The sequence below is a fragment of the Lactuca virosa genome, chromosome 5, assembly GCF_052849685.1.
Source record: "Lactuca virosa cultivar CGN04683 chromosome 5, Lactuca_virosa_CGN04683_v6, whole genome shotgun sequence".
Classification (NCBI taxonomy): Eukaryota; Viridiplantae; Streptophyta; class Magnoliopsida; order Asterales; family Asteraceae; genus Lactuca; species Lactuca virosa.
The window spans coordinates 79,563,753-79,586,941 of record NC_136430.1 but is presented as its reverse complement, the minus strand read 5'-3'; the positions used below and the strand labels follow the sequence as shown (position 1 = coordinate 79,586,941).

At 39.0% G+C, this 23,189-nt stretch overlaps 1 protein-coding gene across 3 annotated transcripts in view; it reads right to left on the bottom strand.

Annotated features, from left to right (window-relative positions):
* LOC145110900 (putative mitochondrial protein AtMg00820) overlaps positions 1-23,189 on the bottom strand; it is a 44,126-nt gene that overhangs the window by 8,672 nt on the left and 12,265 nt on the right. Inside the window, exon 4 of one of the 3 annotated variants that reach the window (XR_013710113.1) lies at positions 13,928-14,209. The exons of 1 other annotated variant lie outside the window; for it this stretch is intronic. The gene's annotated coding sequence lies outside the window, so the exon portion shown is untranslated. Of the gene's footprint in view, positions 1-13,927; positions 14,210-22,237; positions 22,920-23,189 lie in introns of those variants that run through there. One more of the 3 variants, XR_013710114.1, reaches the window with a different exon arrangement.

Genomic DNA, 23,189 nt, shown 5'->3' with positions numbered 1-23,189 from the left:
GTCAAGAGCCCTCGACTTGGCGAGTAGATCGGCCAGAATGAAACCCTAATTTCGGGGTTTTGCACCCTATTTAAACTCCTTAACCCCCACCCATTGGCCTTATTTACAGCCTCCTTGTCCCAAACCCTAATCCACGAAACCCTAGAGCTTTCTTTGAGTGTGTGAGCCATTTTGAGTGATCTTGTGTGCTATTGAAGCTTGTGGAAGAAGAAAAAGATAAAGGGCTCAAGAGGAAAGAGTAGATCCAAAAGCTACACTCCATTTGCTACATTTTCTGGTAATCAAGTTTCTATCTTGGCCATTAGTTCATTAGATCTATTTATGTCCTCTTTATGTGGGTTTTTGGTCCAAGATTGGTAGCTTTTGGGAAATGGTCGACCCAAGAGGGTATTCTTCCAGATCTATTACTTAGATGGGCTGTTATGACATAAAGGTGCAAACTTTATGCCATTGGAGCCCCCATGCAAGCTTTAGAGAGTCATATTGGCCTTTTTAGCCCCAAAAGGCCATGCATGTGGGAAAGGTGGGAACTTTACGTGTCCAATTAGTGTTGGGGGTTTAGATCTGAGGCTGTAAGCTTGAGTTTGGTGTAAGGAAGGCTTAAGGAACAAGTTCTAGGCCCCAAAGAATTAGGGTTTGAGCTAAACCCTTTAAGAAGTGGTATTAAGGGGTAAAGTCAGAAACTTTACCCTTAAAAGTACATTTTCAGGGTTATTGTGAAGTATGAAGCTTGGATCTGAAGTGTAAGGGCTTAATCCATTAAGATAGCCCAAACAGACAAGGGAACTCGGCGAGTCCAATAAGGGACTCAACAAATTGAAACCGGGTTGTCCCGATTATATGCCAGGCGGAATTTGACGAGTCTGTGAAGGGACTCGACGAGTTGACTCGGTTGACCACGAGTCTGAGTAGTACAGGAACTCGCCGAGTTGGGAGATAACTCAACGAGTTGGGTTGACTGGGAGTTGACCTTGACTTTGACTTTGACCAGGATGTTGACTTTGACCAGGGGTAAAATTGTCATTTTACCCTAAGAAGGATTATCATATTTTGATTAAGTGTTATTGTGAAATTGATAGCCGGGGAGTCGTTGGAGCAGCCGTCAGAGATTCCTCACACGAGATTTCACAGCTAGCATTCGAGGTGAGTTTCCTCCAGCAGGAACGGGTCTAAGGCACCAAGGCCGGCCCGTTTAGCTAGTAGTAGTTCCGGACTATGATCTGATGTCGGGCGGGGCCCGATGTAGATTTACATGCTTTCCGGATTTCGATCCGAAGTTGGGGCGGTCCCGGATAATGCTTGTATGCTTGATGTCTTTGTGATTCTTGCATGTGTTTGTATTGTATGTTTCCAGACTTTGGTTCGATGTCGGGGCGGTCCCGAGGAATGTTAGTATGTTACCGGACTACGGTCCGATGTCGGGCGGGGTCCGAGGAATGTTTAAGTGTTAATGTTATGTGCTTTGGTTTATGTGTATTACGGATTATGCTCTTATGTATTCCAAGATTTGCTCGATGTCGGGTGAGGCTCGATACCGGGCGGGGCCCGATGCCGAATAGGGTTCGATGTCAGGTGAGGGCCCGATGTCGGGAAAGTCGTTGCCGAGCTTGACTCGATGTAGCAGGGGCGGGGCCCAAGATATGTTTATGTGTTATGTGTATGGTATGTGGTAGTTAGGGAGACTCGCTAAGCTTCGTGCTTACAGTTTTCAGTTTTGGTTTCAGGTACTTCCGCTAGTAAGGGAAAGATCTCGGGATGACTGCATGGCACACACCACTATTTTTAGCCTGGGAGGATTCACTCTGATTTATGATATATGATTTTGATACATTAACAGATTTGATGATGTTTTTGAGATCCATGACTATGATTTCTATGTGATTGATGATATTGATGGTTTTTATTACTGAATTAAAACAAAATTTTTGGTCTATATTTTTGGGATGTTTCAACAAATCGATCGATCTAAAATCCGATTTTCGGGTTGTGTACTGCTATGCAAAATCTTAGAAAAAAATCATAACTTCCTCAAACGAAGTCAGATTTGGACGTTCTTTTTATGTACGTTCTCGGTTTAACGTATACTACAACTTTGGTTTAGATTGCTAAGGCTAAAAAGTAGTTTATCAAAAATTTACTTTTTACAATACGCGACGCCGTGCCGGTTTTGTCGCAAAACTTCGACGGGTCATAACTTCTTCGTTATAAGTCAGATTTCAACGTTCTTTATATGTACAGAATCCTTGTGATATATATTATACTTTGGTTAAGATTATTTATTCTAAATAATCTTCTATCAAAAAGTCATTTTTAACGTTTATTATCTTTAAATTGTCTAACCCGAATCTGTTGGCGTTACATGAGGAACCCTAGGAGTTAATGCCTTAAATAGGGTACAAACACGGATATCTAGGGTTTTACACAAAATGTGTAACACCTAGATAACTAGGTAATTTCCATTTTTGACCCAATGTGTAATATTGTTGCAATTTTGGTCCTTACGTCATGCGTACTCGGGGCATACGCATGGCGTAGCTCATTTAAAAGGAATTGTGTGTCCATGTGCATACGTTGTACGTACTCATGCGTACGTTGGTTGTACATGGAAGGTGAGCAAACCCTAATTTTTAGGGTTTGAGTAATATTTAAGCATCCTTTTCTCCTCAAAACCCTTTCCTTCTTCAGTCTCCATCTCCCAAATCGTCTCTTGCAAACCCTAATCCTTTATGTGAGCCGTTTTGAGTTTGAGAGTGTGTTTTTGTGCTCTTAAAGGAAGAAGAAGGGAGTGGAATCATCTTGGAAGCTTCCAACAATTGTAGATCTGGAATTTCCACCTTGTAAGCAACCTCCAGAAGGTATAAAGCTCTGGACTTGATGCATGTTTCTTTAGATCTTGCTATTTAGTAAAGTTTGTTCATTTTGGTCCCCTAGTCTTGGATCTTGGGAGTTTAAGCAACTCCAGACCTAATGAGGAGTGTTTCTTTTCATTTTAGAGCCTTATGATTCATAAAAATGTGATCTTGGTCTTTCCCATTCATGCATTCTAAATCTATTGAGCTTTTGGCTCATGAATAAGATTTAGGGTTGGGTTTTGGACCCCTTATAGCCATTCAAAGGCATAAAGGTTGCAACTTTATGATTTTAGACGTTCATTTGGGTTAGATTTGAAGCTTAGACGTTAAGTCTTTATGCATTAAGACCTTTAGTTAAGATTTTGGACTTCAGGTGGTTACGCTAGGCGTAACCCCTGAGTACGCTGAGCATAGTAGGCAGCTGCCACGTAACCCTTCCAAGCTCAAGCAGTACGTTGGGCGTAATGGGGAGTACGCATGGCGTACTCCCAGGAAACCCATTTGTATAACATCCGATTTCGAGAATCTTCCTATTTCGGGAATTATGGGCATTAATGGATCAAGTTAGGGCCCTAGATTTCAAAGGGTTTGGGTTTTGGACCCAATTGGGTGTGTATTATAAAATTTGTGTGATCCAAGCTTTCGGTTTGCATTTTGGGAGTCCAGAGGTAGAATGGTAAAATTGATGCTTCAGGCCTTTTTATTGAATTAAGGATTCTAGTTCGGAAGGTTTTGAGACAAAAGAGAATAGATGGGATGATAGGTTTTTTCATTACCTTTCCGAGCATATAAAGAACGCCAAAATCGGATTAGGGGCGCGAGAGTTATGATCATTAGAAGTTAGGAAGGTTTTGGGTTTAGGCTAGTACGTTGGGCGTACTAGGCTTAAATGATCGTGGAGGTTCACCCTGGTACGCTGGGTGTACTAGGAGTATGCTGGGCGTACGCAAGTCAGAAGCAAACCCTAATATTTAGGTCTTGGACCCTATTTAAAGACCTTAACTTATTGCAAACCCTTCTTACGTTTAGCCTCCATCCTCTCTAACCCTAAATTCGAAACCCTAGCCCCATTTGTGAGATCCTTGAGCTTTTGAGTGTTTTGGAGTGTTATTGGTGCATCTTAGGGAAGAAGGAGCTCATTGGAGAAGTGTTGGTTGTCTTGGAGCTTGTAGATCCATACCTTGTTCACCTTGATCTTTTTTTAGAGGTATAAAGCTTCAAACTTGATGGTTCTTTTTGTAGATCTAGTGTTAGGTTATAATTTCCATGTTTTGGTCCCATGGTTTTGGTTCTTGTGAGTAAAAGCTACTCCAGAGCTTAAGGGTGTCATTTTTTTGTCAGATCTGAGGTTCATGTAGCATAAAAATCAGATCTTGATGAGTATAATTCTTCCATGCATGAGTTAGTGGCCTTTTTGGTGAAGTTATGACTTTTGGGCTTTGATTTGGACATCATTAAGCCATGCAAAGTCATAAAGTTAGGAACTTTATGACTTAAGATGTCCCTTGGAATCGCATCTGGAAGTTAGACATTTTGTCTTATGGCATTAAGAGCTTATAATGAGAAATGGAGCTTTAGCATGCAGTACGTCGGACGTACTGGGGTAGTACGCGGAGCGTACTCACCATAATGGCTTTTGGGCCTTGGGACTTTTGGGTGTTGGGACATGAATCGTTGGGTCAAGTATGGGAAGGGTAAAATGGTATTTTACCCCTTAGCATGATGGAATATGATTAGACCTTGGATTATGGGTGATTGCTTTAATTATTGATTCTGGATGATTTTGGATATTGTCAATGTGAGACTGTTGGATTAGATGTCTAAGCCCATAACTATTATTGGTATGTACTTGACCCGAGAGTAGCATGGTCCATTTGGGTTGTATATCATCAGGACAATTTGTTAGGATGGACTTTTGAGAGAAGGTTATTTATGGTTTATTAATATATTATAAGTTATAATATATTAATATAAAATCATATGTTTTAATTAGTATCGATCAAGAATTAATTTGGAATTAATTTAGTGATCAAAAGAGACTAATTAAATCTATGGGGACTAATTATGATAACTAGTTATATTTATATGTGTTGGGCTTATGATCCATGTTGGACCAAGTTTATGTATGGATACATAAAGAGTTGGGCCACATGAACCATGGATCATAAAACCCATGGGTATGGATTATGGGTTATACCCATGACCCTTGGAATCCTACATATAAATAGGTTACTCCATAGCCAAAATCACCACTTCTTTTCTTAGAGAAATATGGAGGGGTTTTGGTGCATGGAATTCTCTCTCAAGAGCCACCTTTGTCCTAGGTGTGTTGTGATTCCATTTGAGGCTTCCACACTATTGGGGTTAAGCTCTTAAAGCTTGAAGACATCAAGCTACATCAAAAGGTATGTCATCTAACTAGAACTTTGTAGTGTAGGTGCTTCATAATATGCTAGTTAGGATGAAACCTTGGAATAGTTAATATTTGCATGTATAATAGAGAAAACATAGATCCAAGGTTTATAGGGTTGCATGTACACCATAGGAGTGTTAGAATGCTCAAAACCCAACAGTGGTATCAAAGCCATGGGTTGTTTTCTGTTATATTGATGCAAATGTTTTATTTTCAAGTTGAAAAAAAAAGGAAAAAAAAACATGACGTTTGTCAAATTTTAAGATAATTACTTGTTTTGTGAAAAACGAATTATTTGTAAAATTTGAATCATTTGTTATATGAGTTGAATTAGGTCAAATTTAGTAAAAGATAAAATGATATGATTATCTTATTAGTTTTAAAAGTTTGATCTAAATGTTTTAAGGAGTTACATATTTTGTCATAAAATTTTGGAGCTCAAAAGTTTTTTTTAAAGTTGTGATCTTAAGGGTTTTTGAAACTTCCATAAGTTATGGATATGAAAGTTTTTTTTTTTTAAATTTGATTCAAAGTTTTTATGGAGTTACAAAATTTGGTGTTAATGTTTTAAAGAATTCCATAACTTGTTCTTAAGTTATGGAACATGGAAGGTTTCATCATAAAACACCATTAATTCCATAAGTTATGGAATCCAAAGGTTTTCAAGAATTACAAAACTTGCCCTCAAGTTTTGGAATTTGAGAAAAGTTTTTTATGAAAAAAAGAATTGAATTCTAAAACTCTTGGGTTCATAACTTAAACAATTAATTAAATGGTTTTAATTTTGAGTTTAATAATTGGAATTATGATGTTTTGTTGAATAGTTCAAATTAACTTTTATGGACTTTATTAATAGTTAATTAAAGCGTTTAATTAAAAGAGTATTATTAAATCCATAAATATATGGTTTGAGTTTAATTAAATTAAAAGTCTAGTGTAATTAATAGATTAAACCATCAAGTATTTTAAATGTCTAAAATACACCCTTATACTATTATAATATTAAAAGTTTAATATATTATATGTATAAGAGCAAGTCGTCTTACCATTAGTAGGCCTCATTCACGAAGCTGGTCTATATGGGGGGTATAAGGTTGTTGCCTATAAAATGGCAGCTTAATGGGTGTCCACTCTCACCCACCGCTTCCTTGACTGGTGGAGGGTCGTTAGCCGAACAGGTAGGACAAGGACTATAATTCTCCCTTCATTAAAAGTATTAATGATAAATACTAAGTAACTAAACCTTTTATTAATTCCCAATCTTAGTTACTTAGGAAAATGTGAATAAGGTGCTAATCCATGAAATTACACTTTGCACTTTGTTTAAGCTGTTAGTGGAGCGTGTGTGGTTAACCGGCACACTAACCTGGACTTAACAAGGTAGGCAAAGGGTAACTTAATGTTTATCATAGTATCGTTGGAGCGTGTGTGGTTAACGGGCACATCGATTGAGGGGTAAATATTAAGGGTACCAAGTATATTTGCATGATTACTTCACACCTTGTTTTGTGATCCTCGGCATCCCAGTCACAAAACCTGAAGGGCACACTCGAGATTGAAACATGTCATTGAAAAGTTCAATGAATCTCAAAAGAATCTAGGAGTTTCAAAACCAATTAAAACCTAATAATACATTTCGTTTATCTTGGTGGAATTGGTGAATCGTCATTCACCTACCTTCAAATATTTTATAGCTTGGATTACGGCATCCCTCTTCCAAGTTATAAAATAGTTTGTTGGGTCCTAGCCTTAATATATCATATTGGGTGTTATATTAAGGACTTAAATCAACTTTACGTGAATTTCTCCCATTGTTGATGTCTGGTTTAGACAACAATGATCTTCCCAAACCAAGCTTTCCTAATGAATATGACTTCCCGAGTTTGGCTCATGGAAGTCATACTTCTCTTCCTCCACCTCCTCCAATTATTCTCCCTAACCCACAAGTTCAAGGTCACTCAAGCCCTAATGGCAAGCAAGGTCTATGTGTGATCACATCTTAGAGATGAAGTCACATATTGACAAGCCGGGAGAGTTGGGTGTCAAAGTCTTGAGAAAGTTGGATGTTCAATCACTTTCTAAGTCACATAGTGAGTTCCTTTGGGACTACTATGAAACAGACTATGACATGAACCTTAATGATCATATCTATTTGTTTGGTGCTGCTGAATCAGCAATGATTTGGAACGATAGTAAAGCAAATTTGATTAGAAGATCAACTTCCCAAAAACTTTATGGACAGTGACAATGGTGACACTAGAAATCCAGAAAAAGCATTCTCTTCCCAATGGAAAGGGATTGGCCATAGTTAACCCGGTTGACCAAATGGTAAAGAGAAAGGCTAAGTCTGAGATAGTCCCATTACCAAAGGGTCCATATGTTTATTTTGCCAAAGGAAGGGGCGTTGATTGCAAAGCTGCCAAATTTACCTAAGGATGTTAAAGTCAATAAGTTTGACTCTACATCAGGTAGAGCCCATTATCTAACTCTGTTAAGTTCTATTCTGAGATCCTCATTACATGATGTGACTGGGTCACATGTTGATGTTTTAAGAATCAAAGAATAGAGAGAAATCTTAAAGGAAGTATATGCTGATTCTGATCATGAAGGTGGATTTCGATCGCATCAGAATTTTGAGCAGTTGCTTAAGAAGTTATGATATATTGCTAAGGAATAGATAACAACAATTTTCCATGTGGATTGTAAGGATAAGTTTTTCCGCAAAGTTTTAAAATAAAAAGAAAATTGTTTAATTTTATTTATTTGAAGTATCCTTACAATGGCATTTGTGGAAAATTGTTGCTTATATGATTCCACTGACAGCAATATTGGAAAATGGATTTGATTCTTTCATTTGTGGTAGTGTCTAAATTTACCAAATCAGGAAAGTTCTTCATCGCCCAAGTTTCAATTGGACCGAAACTTGGAATCATGCAAGTTGAATAGTATGATGAATGAGAACTTTCAAGCATTGGAAAATCAAGACTAATTACTTGTTCACATGGATGTGTGAGTCAAGTGAAGGACTAAAGGGATCGAGTACACATTCTTGTGCACTGGTCATGTCCACCACAAAGCTCGTTAAGACTATTTGATTTACTAAAGTTTAGTAAATATGGTTATACTTACAAGTTTAAGTATATTCTGAAACATTGGAAAAGTCTCAATGTATGGCAGAACGAACGGGAAGAATCAAATTAGGCAGAAAGATAAAAGTTTCTCAAATCTGAAAAGATGGGAGAGTACTTTAGTATCATGTTTGTGATCATCTTAATGATTTAGAAATCATATCACAATTAGTCCTCTAAAGGTCATCTTAGTGCATTCTTATGACTAAGAAGAGGAGTCATGAATTGTTGAAATGGTTAGATCAAGAAGATGAGTCATACTTCGTTCCAAAAAAATTCTTAGAGTCATACTCCAAGATTGTAACTTGAGTGACATATCTTAAAGAAAGGTTTAAAACACTTGTCAAATGTAAGAGTAAAAGTGTCCTACTCTTGTACATTTGAAATTGGTAAGTTGTGATGTTTTGGATAAAACAAAGACCAACTAAGGCCAATTGTGTGAAGTGTTTGTCTTGATAAAGAATCCGCACTATCTCTTGAATATTTGGCAAGATAGTCTTATATGTCAAGAGGATAGTGGGAGTCTTAAAGATCCTAAAAAGAATTTCAAGAACTAATCAAGAATAAAACCTAAGGTTCTTCACTAGCACACGACTTGAGGTTTATAACCTATCGTGTTGACATATTCTGTGCCCATTCCAGTTAAAGTTGGCTTTGCATAGGAGTTCTGAAAGTTCTCAATTGGTTGCATAACAACTTGGAAGCAATGGCAGGCCCTGTACTGCCAGGTGGCAAGAAGTTAAGATTGCATAAGTTCAGTCCATATGAGTTTGGATTTTTCATTATCCTTGTCTTGTGACTATGGTTTTGACGATTCACATGGATAAGAACACGTACACCATAAAATCTAAGGGTCATAAGGTTTCTCTCCGATTCATGAAAATGATGGTGAGGAAACACTTCCACCAAGTAGATTTGAAGCAGATGGCAAAAGGTCTAAACAATTGAGACTATGATTACGGCATCCCTTTTCATAGTTCTGAAATTGTTTAGACACACATGCATGCTATCTAAGGAAAGGTGTATGATTTTGATAAAGTTTTATCAAAGTATCTCGTATCAGAAATCTGAACTATGGTAAGAAAGTCAATAAAGTATTGATTTCTAGAAGTCCAGCTGATTTCTGAGTACATGTCAAAGCTAGTGGGAGCATAAGTGTTATGCTAATAATCATCATGTTAGTGGGAGCATGATAATTGTTGTTAGTGTTGCAAGTTAGCAATGTTAATTATAGAAAACAAAAGTTTCAATTCGTGAGGCTGCAGGGATTGAAAAAGTTGTTTTGCTATAATTGAGGGAGAGGATATACTTCATTTCAGTTCTAAAGGCTTAGATTGAGACCTTAATCATCTTTAGTCAAGAATATATATATGAATTTCATGTTGGATTGGTTCAACTTAAGGAAATTCTATATATTGCGTTCTCAAAATTCGATTATGATTACGGCATCCCTCTTCATAGTCAAATTTTGAAAACATGGCAAATAAAAATATTGTAACAAAAGACTAGTCTAGAATCATGTCTTTATGTGAGACATCATGAATCGTGTACCATTTGCTTTGGGTACAGGATCGATTGCATGTGCTATAATATTTGTCATTTCTAAATTTTTCCAAATGCCCAGAGGCATTAAGAAGGGAAAAGGTCTAGAATTGGATATGACTAAAATGATTAAGCAATTGTCGAGGACAATCTGAGGTTTACCAAAGATTGGTTGCTCAGGGACAGTTGGAAGTATAATGCTAATTTTGGAAGGACCATATTGACATATTCTGAAAAGAGGCATCTCTTATAAAGAAGTGATAGTCAAAATGAGAATATGGAGTTGTCTCCATAGGTGGAAGTTATCTGTGTAAGATTAGAAAACTTAATGCAAGAAGCATGTCCAAAGCAATGTACTTTGAATATGAGACTTAGTTTCCATGGAGTTGATCTCCATTGGAATACCTTATAATGACTGTTGACAAGTCTTTGTGACTTTGTACATATTCATTACAGGAGTTTCAGTGCATATAAGTTTAAAATCTAAACAGATTTCGATAAATGATAGGAATTTGAAATTCTCACATTTTTCGATAAGGATTTGGGAGTGTGAAATTAGAATCATTGAAATTATGTTCAATTGGTTTATTTAACAAAGTAAGGATCATAGACAAACATAGAGTGCATACTTGGTGTATGGCAAAGCTATTGTTTAAGAAAAACATAGTGTACATGCTTGGAGCATGGGACAACTAGTGTTTTTAATTCAAGTATAAAGTTGATAAAACCGAAACAATGAATAATGAGTAATCAGTATGGGGACAACTAGTGTTTTTAATTCAAGTATAAAATTATTCAAACCATCCACAGTCGGTCATATGTTGGAAGTAGATATGACTCAAGACTGTTATGGGTTGGTTTGTAGAGGTCCAAGTTGGTGGACAAAGTGGTGCTACAACACTCATGAGTGCTCATAAGTTCTGAGTATTGGATTCAACCCGCGCTCATTTGAATCACTTCATGGATTTTATCACGAGTGATCATGAGACGATAATATCTTATATTCTTCAAACCTAGAGATATGAGTTGTTACTATGAGTTGGTTATACATTGATTGCACGAAAACGCATTTGGTAACTCGATGTTATAAAACGTGCCTTTGTGTATGATTCAACAAGTAGTAGAACAAGCCATATGAGTCGAAGTTTATCCATTCCGTTTACCTTCGGGATAAAAGCGATATATGTGGGCCCCTCGATGATTTAGCGATGACACATGTGAGTGCTTGGCCAAGCCAGGACTGATTTGATTTATTCAATCAGTCAGTCATCATAAATCGAAAATCGGGAAACAACAAATGGACAGAGAGAATGATTATAATCCATGTCTCAGTCCATATGATATCTAGAATGGAGGAATATATGATCCCTTATCTAATGGACGCGTCATTGATTTGCTCAGAGTTCGACAGCGGCTTTAAGAGCTACGATTGCTAGTCGGGTTATGAAGTCGTACTTGCAATAATAGTTTTAGACTGTTGGATTAGATGTCTAAGCCCATAACTATTATTGGTATGTACTTGACCCGAGAGTAGCATGGTCCATTTGGGTTGCATATCATCAGGACAATTTGTTAGGATGGACTTTTGAGAGAAGGTTATTTATGGTTTATTAATATATTATAAGTTATAATATATTAATATAAAATCATATGTTTTAATTAGTATCGATCAAGAATTAATTTGGAATTAATTTAGTGATCAAAAGAGACTAATTAAATCTATGGGGACTAATTATGATAATTAGTTATATTTATATGTGTTGGGCTTATGATCCATGTTGGACCAAGTTTATGTATGGATACATAAAGAGTTGGGCCACATGAACCATGGATCATAAAACCCATGGGTATGGATTATGGGTTATACCCATGACCCTTGGAATCCTACATATTAATAGGTTACTCCATAGCCAAAATCACCACTTCTTTTCTTAGAGAAATATGGAGGTGTTTTGGTGCATGGAATTCTCTCTCAAGAGCCACCTTTGTCCTAGGTGTGTTGTGATTCCATTTGAGGCTTCCACACTATTGGGGCTAAGCTCTTAAAGCTTGAAGACATCAAGCTACATCAAAAGGTATGTCATCTAACTAGAACTTTGTAGTATAGGTGCTTCATAATATGCTAGTTAGGATGAAACCTTGGAATAGTTAATATTTGCATGTATAATAGAGAAAACATAGATCCAAGGTTTATAGGGTTGCATGTACACCATAGGAGTGTTAGAATGCTCAAAACCCAACAAAAACAACAAATATCACAAGGGACCTAGTCTAAGGATTTTCATCGGGATGGACATTACTGCAAAGGGGTTTCCTCGACAATAGATGTCCTAAAGGCAACCATGAGGGGGATAGAGTACACCGGTAAACACATCATTCACAACACCTACAGGTTATGAACCTGCCAGCGCTCCACTGGACAGTCTAGAAAGAGTTCGTGGTCGTCATCCATACTCCGCTAGATGACTAGATCAACAACAACATCGAGGCCTCTCATCATTTTTATTTCATCACACATCACTATCTACCCATGTTCTACCCAACATATTTGTAGATAAAATATACTTGTTTATATACAGCTTAAAACCTTTATAACATATTCATTCAATACTCATACCACATAGCAAATAGTATATAATCACATAGCACGTATTTCATAGAGTATAATTCATATATGTGTATTATAGAAAGCAACAACACACTTACTCATATCATATATCTAATACGTTCATCAATACTTGTATTAAAATGGTGTATATGAAAGGGACTATGCACTCACTTGATAAGAAGATTATCGGACAGCACTACGGCTCTTCGAGTAGTATTCTTCAGTGAAACCGGGATATCTTCACACACCGGGCTTCTCGCGGGCAGAGCTTCGGCTCGGAAACTCTTTTCTTCTTGGGATCTTCGGAGCTTCGGGACTTGTTTCGGGTCTCGGGATGATACCGGGGCTTCGGGGGTACTTCAAAACAGCTAGAGAGGATATCGGGAGTGAGAGAGTGAAGGAATTAGCAACAAAAACCGGCTGCCCTTCGATTCTATTTATAGGGCTGATTTTTTGATTTTCACGTCGTGAAACACTTATTCACGTCGTGGCCTTGGACGTCATCAGGTACGTAGTCGCAATGTTCAGTCTGTCAGGCTCCAAAAGACGTCAGCTCTGAGTTCACGTCGTGAACCCTATTTTCACGTCGTGAACCCTGACACAGCTTTGGGGTTTGCGCCCCGAACTTCAGAAATGCATAACGTTCGCATACGAGCTCCGTTTTTGACATTTTTTATATCCACGCGAAGGTGAGATTATGCTATACAACTTTTGTTTAGACTCCGTCGGCTAATTTTGACTTTATTTTTATTATATTATTTTTAGTAGGCCGGGACAGGAAAACTCCATTAGAAATTCATAACTCCTTCATCTGACGTCCGTTTTCGTCTGACTTTTTACCGTTTGACTACTATCGACTATATCTTCGATTCTCGTTTAGATTGTTTTGTCTAGAAATCACTCAATCTCATATTCGAACTTTGGGCTGCATACCGCTAAGTCGAAACTTCGAAAAATCATAACTTCCTCATACGAAGTCAGATTTAGACGTTCTTTTCATGCACGCTCTCGGTTTAACGTATTCTATGACTTTCATTTAGATCACTAAGGCTAAATATTGCTCTATCATAAATTTACTATTTACGTCACGCAGTGTCGTACCGGTTCTGTCGCGAAACTTCGACAGGTCATAACTTCTTCGTTATAACACGGATTTCGGCATTCTTTATATTTTCGGAAACCTTGCCATGACCACTACAACTTCCTTCATAGATATCGGGCTTATCTAATATTTTACTTTATCTCTTATTTTTATCCTTAATTCATTTAAATCACACAATTAATCAATAAACACATAATACTCAAATAATACATTCTTATTATTTCAAAACGAGTTACAAAGGTTAACCTAGACTATTACATCATCATTAATGCCTAGCCTAGAAACACGGGCGTTACAATTCTCTCCCCCTTAGGATAATTCCGTCCCCGGAATCACACATCAACAAACAAATGCGGATAGCGACTCATCATGTCACTCCCCGTCTCACAGGTGAGATTTGGCCCATTCGTATGTTTCCAACGGACAAGCACTAATTCGACCATCTTGCGTCGCAACTTCTTAGTGTTACGGTCAACGATTTCCTCTGGTTCTTCACTTAACCTCTTGTTTTCATCAATTCTTGACTCAGAAATTGGATTTATGTCGGGAACTTCTGTCACACCCCTGAAACCAGACGGCGGAAACGTCTAAGGGCTCGCGTGACTTAAATTGAATATCATCACAATGAATATACATGAATCATAACATAAACATCACCATGCATCAATACATTACAATTGATATTGTTCACATCCAGTACATTGTTTTAAATATTACACATCCATAACATAAATTGTTTGAGAGTTTTCAAAACATAACATCCTAATATACTTGATATTACCCTTCAGCTTACATGTTACCTGAGAATACAAGTTATTTTGAAAAACGTCAACATATGAAATGTTGGTGAGTTCATAAGCAGGGTTGTGATAAAATGATTTGTGTAGTTTATAAAACCCAGAAAATCCGATATTTTCTGAAAAGATAATTGTTTACCAAAGTGTGAAGATCCATAAGTTGATGCATGAATGATTTCAAAACGTGTATGAATGGGAAGTTTTGTATTATAGTTATAGAAAAATACAAGCGAGGGTGTTGATTTCCTCGAAAAACCCGATGTTTTCCGATAACATAAAATATAATTGTTTTCAAATTGATATACCGACACAACGAATGATTTTGATTACTCTTCCTTGATTACTCGGATGGTATTGGATTTATTTAATTATGTGAGTCGTTATAACCATGCATAATAATGACTAGTTCGTCTGTCTTGGCAACCTAACGTACGCCGGGATTGATCTTAAGATTTTGTCACCCTAGACTGGCCGAGTCTAACTGTAGCGAACAGCTGAGGTGTGGGGGAGTCACCCCCGTATAGATCTATACAAAAACTCTCGCTCTCCTTCCAGGAGACTTCGATTATAACTACAGACTACGAACGACCCTTAGAGGTGTCGCCCGTTATTACTCACTTAATCCAAACAAAATTGATTAATGACCTGGATTTGTTTACTTTGATTTCAAATAAGCCTAACAGACACGGAGAAGAGGAATACAAGGTCCTGCTAATTACGCGTGTTATTTAAGGCTGTTGGTTATACGAAGGACACATTGGCCCATTTCATATTTGATTAAACTTTGACCTTACTAGCAATGCTAATGGGCCACCAAGGCCCAATAGCACATATGAGCCATTGAGGGTCCCTTAAACATGTAATTGGGTCACAGGAGGCCCAAAAGACATGTATTATTATTAGCGTTAGGCCCAAAAGTCATGTCAATGGGCCACGAAGGTCCGATAAGCATGATTAGGATCTTTCAGGCCCAACTATTTGGATGTTTACTTGTTTTAGGTATAGTATAAATGTTGGAAAGTTTGATTGACGATGGTTATCTTCGTATCGACACGAGACCGGTCGATTGTTTATAACGATATTTGGATTTATACATATATTTATCTTTCCATTTTCATGAGTTGTAGTTTTTGGTATTTTTGACTCAAATATCTTAAAATTAAAATAATTGGTTCCAAAATGTTGGTTTGACCTTTTCAGCCTTTTTTTTAATAAAAATAACAATTTTAGTCCTTTATACAAAAAAAAAAGACATTTTAAGCCCTTAAACCATTTTCTTGACACTTTTGACCCATAGACTTGTTCAAGTAATATTTTTAGCTCAAAACTTATTCTTTGGCAGTTTCAGCCCTTCCAGAAAAGTGTTTTTCGGTTAAAGCCCAAACTTTTTGCAACTTTTACAATTTTGGCCCAAAATCCAAAAACTTTACATTTTTGATCCTTTTTGGAATAGAAAAGCATTTTAACCCCTGAATTGGTTTTGTTTACACTTTTTACCTCCTGTTTTGTGAAATTTATCATTCAGCCCCTTGAAAATGTGGTTTTTCGCAATTTTGGCTCATTGGGCCGAAAAGCCCAAAATTTGGCCCATTAAGCCATAAATTTCATTTCTAACCTTTAAAAGAGTATGATATTCATAAAACACTTATTTTTACTGTTTTGACTCTTTTAATCCTTGGGAAAACCGTGAATAGTAATTTTTCAACCCAACTTTTGTTTATTTGACAATTTAAGTCCAAAAATGGGTTTTATGTTGCAATATGTTTATCATAATCTTAGAGGGTAATATTCTTGACTTGTTTAGTGTAATATAACTTAGATCATGTTTGTTTTCCTTCTTATGCCATAGATTTCGTGATTTCTTCCCTTTTTGTTACATATTTACCACATAAACACATATAATCACACATACATGCATAAAATCATACATAGCATACACATACACATAGATCTACACATTTTACTTGTATTCTCCCCCATAAAACTTATGAAAACCGAAAAGAGAGGGGTATGAACTCACCTTGAGTTTGTAGGTTCGGTTTTGAAGAAGAATGGAAGAAGTTTGATGCTATTCTTGGCCTAGCAAGCTTCTTGAAGGATCTTTGGCTTAGATGTGTTCTAAGAGGCAAGATCACGAATTTGAATAGATTAAGAGGAGATTTTTGATGAAATGAAGTAATTAGATCATGGATTTAAGCATCAACTTACCTTAGATGATGGCTCTTATGGAAAATCCTACTTGGAAGGCTCTTAAATCTCGAAATTTTTGAAGAAGAAGCAAGAGTGTTCTTTGAGAGTGTTTGGAGAGAATTTGTGAGGTGTGTGTGTCTTTCTTTTGTGTTCTCGGCCGAAGAAGAAAGAGAAGGGAGAAGAGAGAGAAGTGAAAGGATGGTTGCTTGGAGATATGAGATGTTGCACGGAAGACCATAATATAATTGTGAGGTGGCATGTAAAAAGTCAACTCTTCCTCCCTATGTTTTGTGGTTGGGCCGAGAGAGGTAGAAGGAAGAAAAGAAGTTGGGCCTTTTTGTGCTTAAGTCCATAATATGGCCCATTTAAATGATTCTCGGCCCAATTGGTCTTTGGAGATGGCTCACGACCCAAAATAAATCAAGGAATGAGTTTTATGGCCCATTAGGGCTATTTAGATTTGTTATGGCCCAATAAGGCCCATTGAATATAACCTAGTTCATTTTAGGCTTATAAGGCCCAAAATATTAAGTTTCATGCATATGGGTCCAATTAGGGCCCATTTAAGAGTTCTAAGTCCAAAATAGTCAAATTGGAAGCTTATTGGTCCATTAGGCCCAATAAGAAAATCCTAATCTAAAAACGAACTTAAATCAGGATTTTTAGGGTTTCCAATCTTTGTTGACTATTTGAATGCTTGTACAGGAATTTTGTTGTCATTTATTTAACACAATATATGTTTTCAAGTTTTAACTACAATGTTACTCTTGGTTAAGTGTTTACAGCGTATCAGAATTCCTAGTTGTGACATCATCCCCCCGTTAGAGGGAATTTCGTCCCGAAATTCTTTTGAAAGCTAGATTTGAGAATGCGAGAATAGGTGAGGGTACCTCTGCTTCATTTGGTCTTCACGTTCCCATGTGAATTCTGGTCCGCGTCTCGCGTTCCATCGAACTTTCACAATCGGAATGCGACTTTGCTTAGTACGCTTCACCTTCCTGTCCATGATTTCGACTGGTTCCTCGATGAACAGGAGATTCTCGTTGATTTCGATTTCTTCTAATGGAATGACGAGAGTCTCGTCGGATAAGCACTTCTTTAAATTGGAAACATGGAACACAGGGTGTACACTGCTGAGCTCAGCGGGTAGCTGCAGTCTATAAGCCACTGGACCGATTCGGGCTAGAATCTCGAAGGGTCCAATGTATCGAGGGTTTAGTTTTCCCCGCTTCCCAAAACGAATCACCCCCTTCCAGGGAGAGACCCTTAATAACACCTTATCCCCGACTCTAAATTCCAAGGGCTTTCGCCGCTTATCGGCGTAGCTCTTTTGTCTGTCTCGTGATGATTGCAGTCGGGCCCTGATCTAAATTATCTTCTCAGTCATTTCGCGTATGATTTCCGGTCCTGTTAATGCATTGTCTGGTGTTTGTCCTCTTGCTAGCTGGGTGTCTCCTACCTCAGCCCAACACAACGGTGATCTACATGTACGCCCGTACAATGCCTCGAAAGGAGCGACTTTGATGCTTGAGTGATAACTGTTATTGTACGAGAATTCGATCAAAGGCAAGTGGATATCCTACGACGTTCCAAAGTCTATCACACATGCGCGAAGCATATCTTCTAGTGTTTGAATGGTTCGCTCTCTTTGCCCATCCGTTTGTGGGTGGTAGGCAGTGCTCATGTCGACTTGCGTTCCCATAGCTTTCTGAAGTGATTACCAAAAGCGTGAAGTAAACCTACTATCTCTATTTGAGATGATAGATATTGGCACTCCATGGAGTCTCACAATTTCCTTGATATAGATCCTTGTCAGACGCTCCATCTTGTATGATTCTCTTATTGGCAGGAAATGACCGGATTTTGTTAATATGTCAACTATTACCCATATGGTATCCAAACCATCAGTGGACTTGGGTAGTTTGGTCACAAAGTCCATAGTAATCCTTTCCCATTTCCACTCGGGAATTACTGGCTGCTGTAATAATCCTGAGGGCTTCTGATATTCTACTTTTACTTTAGCACATGTGAGGCATTTGCTAACATAAGTGGCAATCTCTGCCTTCATGTTAGGCCACCAATAATGTTGCTTGATATCCAAGTACATTTTATCTGAACCCGGATGGACGGAGTATCGTGTTTTGTGGGCTTCATTCGTGACTACTTCTCTGAATCCCCCAAGTTTAGGGACCCAAATGCGGTTCATGAAGTAATATGCTCTGTCCTCCTTCACTTCGAAATTCTTTTCCATTCCACGTAACGCTTCGCTCGTTCTGTTTTCTGCCTTCATGGCATCCGACTGGGCTGCTCTGATTTGCGAGGTCAGGTGGGATTGGATGGTTATGGAGAGAGTCTTCAAACGACGATTCGAGTAATCCTTCCAACTCAAGGCATCAGCTACTACGTTAGCTTTACCTGGGTGGTACTTGATTTCGCACTCGTAATCGTTCAGCAATTCAACCCATCTTCGTTGCCTCATGTTTAACTCCTTTTGATTTAAGATGTGCTGGAGACTCTTGTGGTCGGTGAAAATGGTGCACTTGATACCATAAAGGTAGTGCCTCCAAATCTTCAGGGCGAAGACCACAGCTCCTAATTCCAGATCATGGGTGGTATAATTCACCTCATGTGTCTTTAGTTGCCGGGACGCATAAGCTATCACCTTTCCACGCTGCATGAGAACACAGCCTAAACCCTGATTCAACGCATCACAGTAAACTACAAAGTCTTCTGTTCCTTCCGGTAGTGATAGTACCGGCGCACTGCAGAGTGCTTGCTTCAGAGTTCGGAATGCAACTTCTTGCTTATCCGTCCACTCGAAGGGTACGCCCTTTTGGGTAAGCAAGGTAAGTGGCTTGGCTGTTTTGGAGAAGTTCTGAATGAATCTCGTGTAGTAGCCTGCGAGACCTTAGAATTAACGAATTTCGGTGGGTATTGTTGGGATCGCCCATCCTTCGATGGCTTTGACTTTAGAGGGATCCACATGTATCCCTTCTTGGCTAACAACATGACCTAAAAAGTTAACACTACGGAGCCAAAACTCACACTTAGAGAGTTTTGCGTATAACCTTTCGGTTCGCAGGGTTTCCAGGATTTGTCGGAGGTGTCGGTCGTGTTTTTCTTCGCTTCGAGAATAGACGAGGATATCGTCGATGAAAACGATGACAAAGTTGTCAAGGAATGGTCGGCAAATTCGATTCATTAGGTCCATGAATGCGGCAGGGTCATTCATTAGACCGAAAGACATTACGACAAATTCATAATGTCCATAACGAGTTCGGAAGGCGGTTTTGGGGATATCCTCCTCCCGGACTTTGAGTTGGTGGTATCCAGATCGCATATCTATCTTAAAGAAGTAACTTGCTCCTTGGAGTTCGTCAAATAGATCGTCGATTCTTGGAAGTGGATAGCGGTTTTTGATAGTGAGCTTATTAAGTTCCCTGTAGTCAATACACATCCTGAAGGTACCATCTTTCTTCTTAACAAAGAGAACCGGAGCTCCCCAAGGTGCGAAACTGGGTCGGATGAATCCTTTGTCCAAAAGTTCGCTGAGTTGACTGGACAACTCTTGCATCTCCGCAGGAGCCAGTCTTTAGGGCGATTTGGCGATGGGAGTAGCTCCTGGCACTAGATCAATTCGGAACTCGACTTGTCTTTCTGGGGATATTCCTGGAAGATCCTCCGGAAAGACATCCGGGAAATCGCGAGCCACAGGGATGTTTCAAATATTGATCTCTTCTTTGGACTTATCCACTATATGAGCTAGAAACGTCAAGTCCTTCTTTCGCAGATACTTATGTGCCTTAATGCACGAGATAAGACGAAGGTTCGTGTTGGGTTTGTCTCCGTATATAATTAGGGTTTCGTGATTTGGGAGATGAAGGCGAACGGCCTTCTCGTGACACATAATTTCAGCATGGTGGGGGCTTAACCAGCCCATGCCGATAATCACATCAAAACTCCTAATGGAAACATGCATTAAGTTTATTTGAAAGACGTGATGATTTAAGGTCAGGGTACATCCGATGTAGATTTCCCCAGTGGATTCTATTTTCCCATTAGCCATTTCCACCGTAAAGGTTTCATTAAGCTTCTGGGGTTGTTGTTTTAACAAGTGTTTGAATTTATTACTCACAAAACTTCATTCTACTCCGGTATCAAATAGGATGCATGCATAAGTGTGGTTTAGGAGAAACGTACCGGTAACAACAGCGGGATCCTGAACCGCTTCTCCCTGACCCATAGCTAGCACTCTTCCTGTTCCTCCATTCCCAGGGTTGTTGTTGTTGGGGCAGTTTCGACGGAAATGCCCAGTCTTTCCATATCCATAGCAGGTGCGGCTTGATCCTGCATTGTTGTCGATGTTGTTGTTGTTGTTGTTGTTGTTGTTGTGGTTTTTGTTGTTGTTGTTGTTGTTGTGGTTTTTGTTGTTGTTGTTGTTTCCTTGTTGTTGGTTCTAGGGAGGATAGGTCCTGCAATATTTTGTCGTGTGACCCTTCCGATTGCAACTGGTACAATGCATCTATCTGCATTCGCCATTATGATGAAGACTGCACTTGTTGCACTTTGGGAGATTCCCGGAATACTGCCTAGGGGCACTTGGATTAGCTGAGGTTGGAGCATGTGGTGTGGAGGGTACTTGGGTGGTTCCAGCATTGACTGTCACTGTTTGTTGTTTCTTTGACGACTCTGAGCCCTGTCGCCCTTTTCTCTTGTTGTTCTTTCCCTTCTTGTTGTCACTCTCCTTCTTGCCTTCAGTTTCCACTGGCTTCTCGCCCTTCTTGTTGTTGTGGTCGTACAGTTTCTTAGCCAACCTCTTGGCACTGTCGAAGGTTTCACGATTTGCAGCTATTACATTTCCTTGAATTGGGGAGGTTAATACCCAGATGAATCGTTCGATTTTCTTTCCCTCTGAAGTGATCATGCCAGGGCACAATAGTGACAGTTCGCTAAACCTTGATATGTATGCCTCTATATCAGAGTTTCGGACGGTGAGATTCCATAACTTTTGCTCCATTTTCTGAATTTCGCCTCGCGGGCAGTACTCGGCCATCAGCATTTCTTTCAACTCCGCCCACGGCATAGCGTTGGCTACGGGGAGAGTCATGGCCTCTACATGTCCATTCCACCAGGTGAGAGCCTGGTCAACAAATTTGCATGCGGCAAACTTCACTTTCACCTCCTCGGGGCATTCACATATCTCAAATACTGATTCCACCTTTTCCATCCATCTCTTTAGGGTTATCATTCCACCCGTGCCATTAAAGGTTCGTGGCTTGGCGTTGGTGAAGTCCTTGTAGGAGCATGTCTTGGTAGGTCCTTGATTTATTCCGTTGTTCGAACTTCCTGCCCCTTGTCCATTGACTCCACCATTGTTCCCTTGGTGGATTTGCGCCATGGCCGCAGTAACCGCAGCAGATACAGCTGCTTGGAATGCAGCTGAGTTGACTTCGGGTGTGGTTGGTCCAGGGTTTCCACGGGTTGGTCGTTGGGGCATCTTTCTGTCATTGAACGGAAAGATGTTGAGCGCCTATGATTTTTGTGAGATTGTGGTCCTAAAAACTAGGTGTATTGTGTATACTTAAGTGGTTCCGCATGTTGACATACAATCATGGATACATAACACATAACAGATAACAACATCACAATAGAACACATAAAATTTTCCATTAATATTATTCGCATTTTGATACATGAAAATTTGCTCGTAAGAGCATACATAAGTGGTGCAAGTTCGGCAGCGTAACGACTCTATGAGTAGTGTAATCACTTAAACGTAGAGTCGATGGTACATAGCATAGATCATATAAGCATAATACTAAAGATAGATATGACTAGTCCTAACACTCTAAGGAGCGCTCGACTGCGGTAGTGAGGTCATATACCGAAGTGTTGTGCCAACAACTGGGCCATCTCAGTCATTTCTCCAATGACTTCATCTCTTTCCTGTCCAGCTTGCACCGCTCGTGCTTCCATGGCGAATAGATGTTGCCGCAGAGCAGCAATCTCAGCTTCTGGAGAGCGATTCTCCCTCGCGGGATTCCCTGGTGGGGCGGGGTGGTCCTGCTGCATCTCGCTGGTAGGTGATGTGGCAGAATCCTTGCCTGAGTCTTGTTCTTCATCCATGTCGTCGTCGGTACCATCAAACTCGTAGTTTGTGTCCGTGTACTCGTCGGGCCCCACGCCATGTGCTCCTCCCTGATCTCCCTCAGGCTCATCCTCGATCATCCTGTGGGCCACTAAGACCTGATGAAACTGAATACCCTGGTGTTCTCCTTCCATGGTGACTGAGAGGAGGTATATGAGTAAACTATTATTACTCCTAATATGTTTTAGTTATTATGTAATTTGAGTTGATGTTCTTTTCTTGGTAACAGGGGGTATGTTTTTAGGTTTACCGTCCATCGAGGTTTTTACCGAGGCATGTATTAGTTGTACTTCGGAGAAAATGTAGTTGATCAGGTTACATTCACCCGTTAATACAACCATGAACAGTCTCGACTTAACCGAGATGTCAGTATTATCTTATTTGATTTGGTATTATGTTCTTTTTCCTA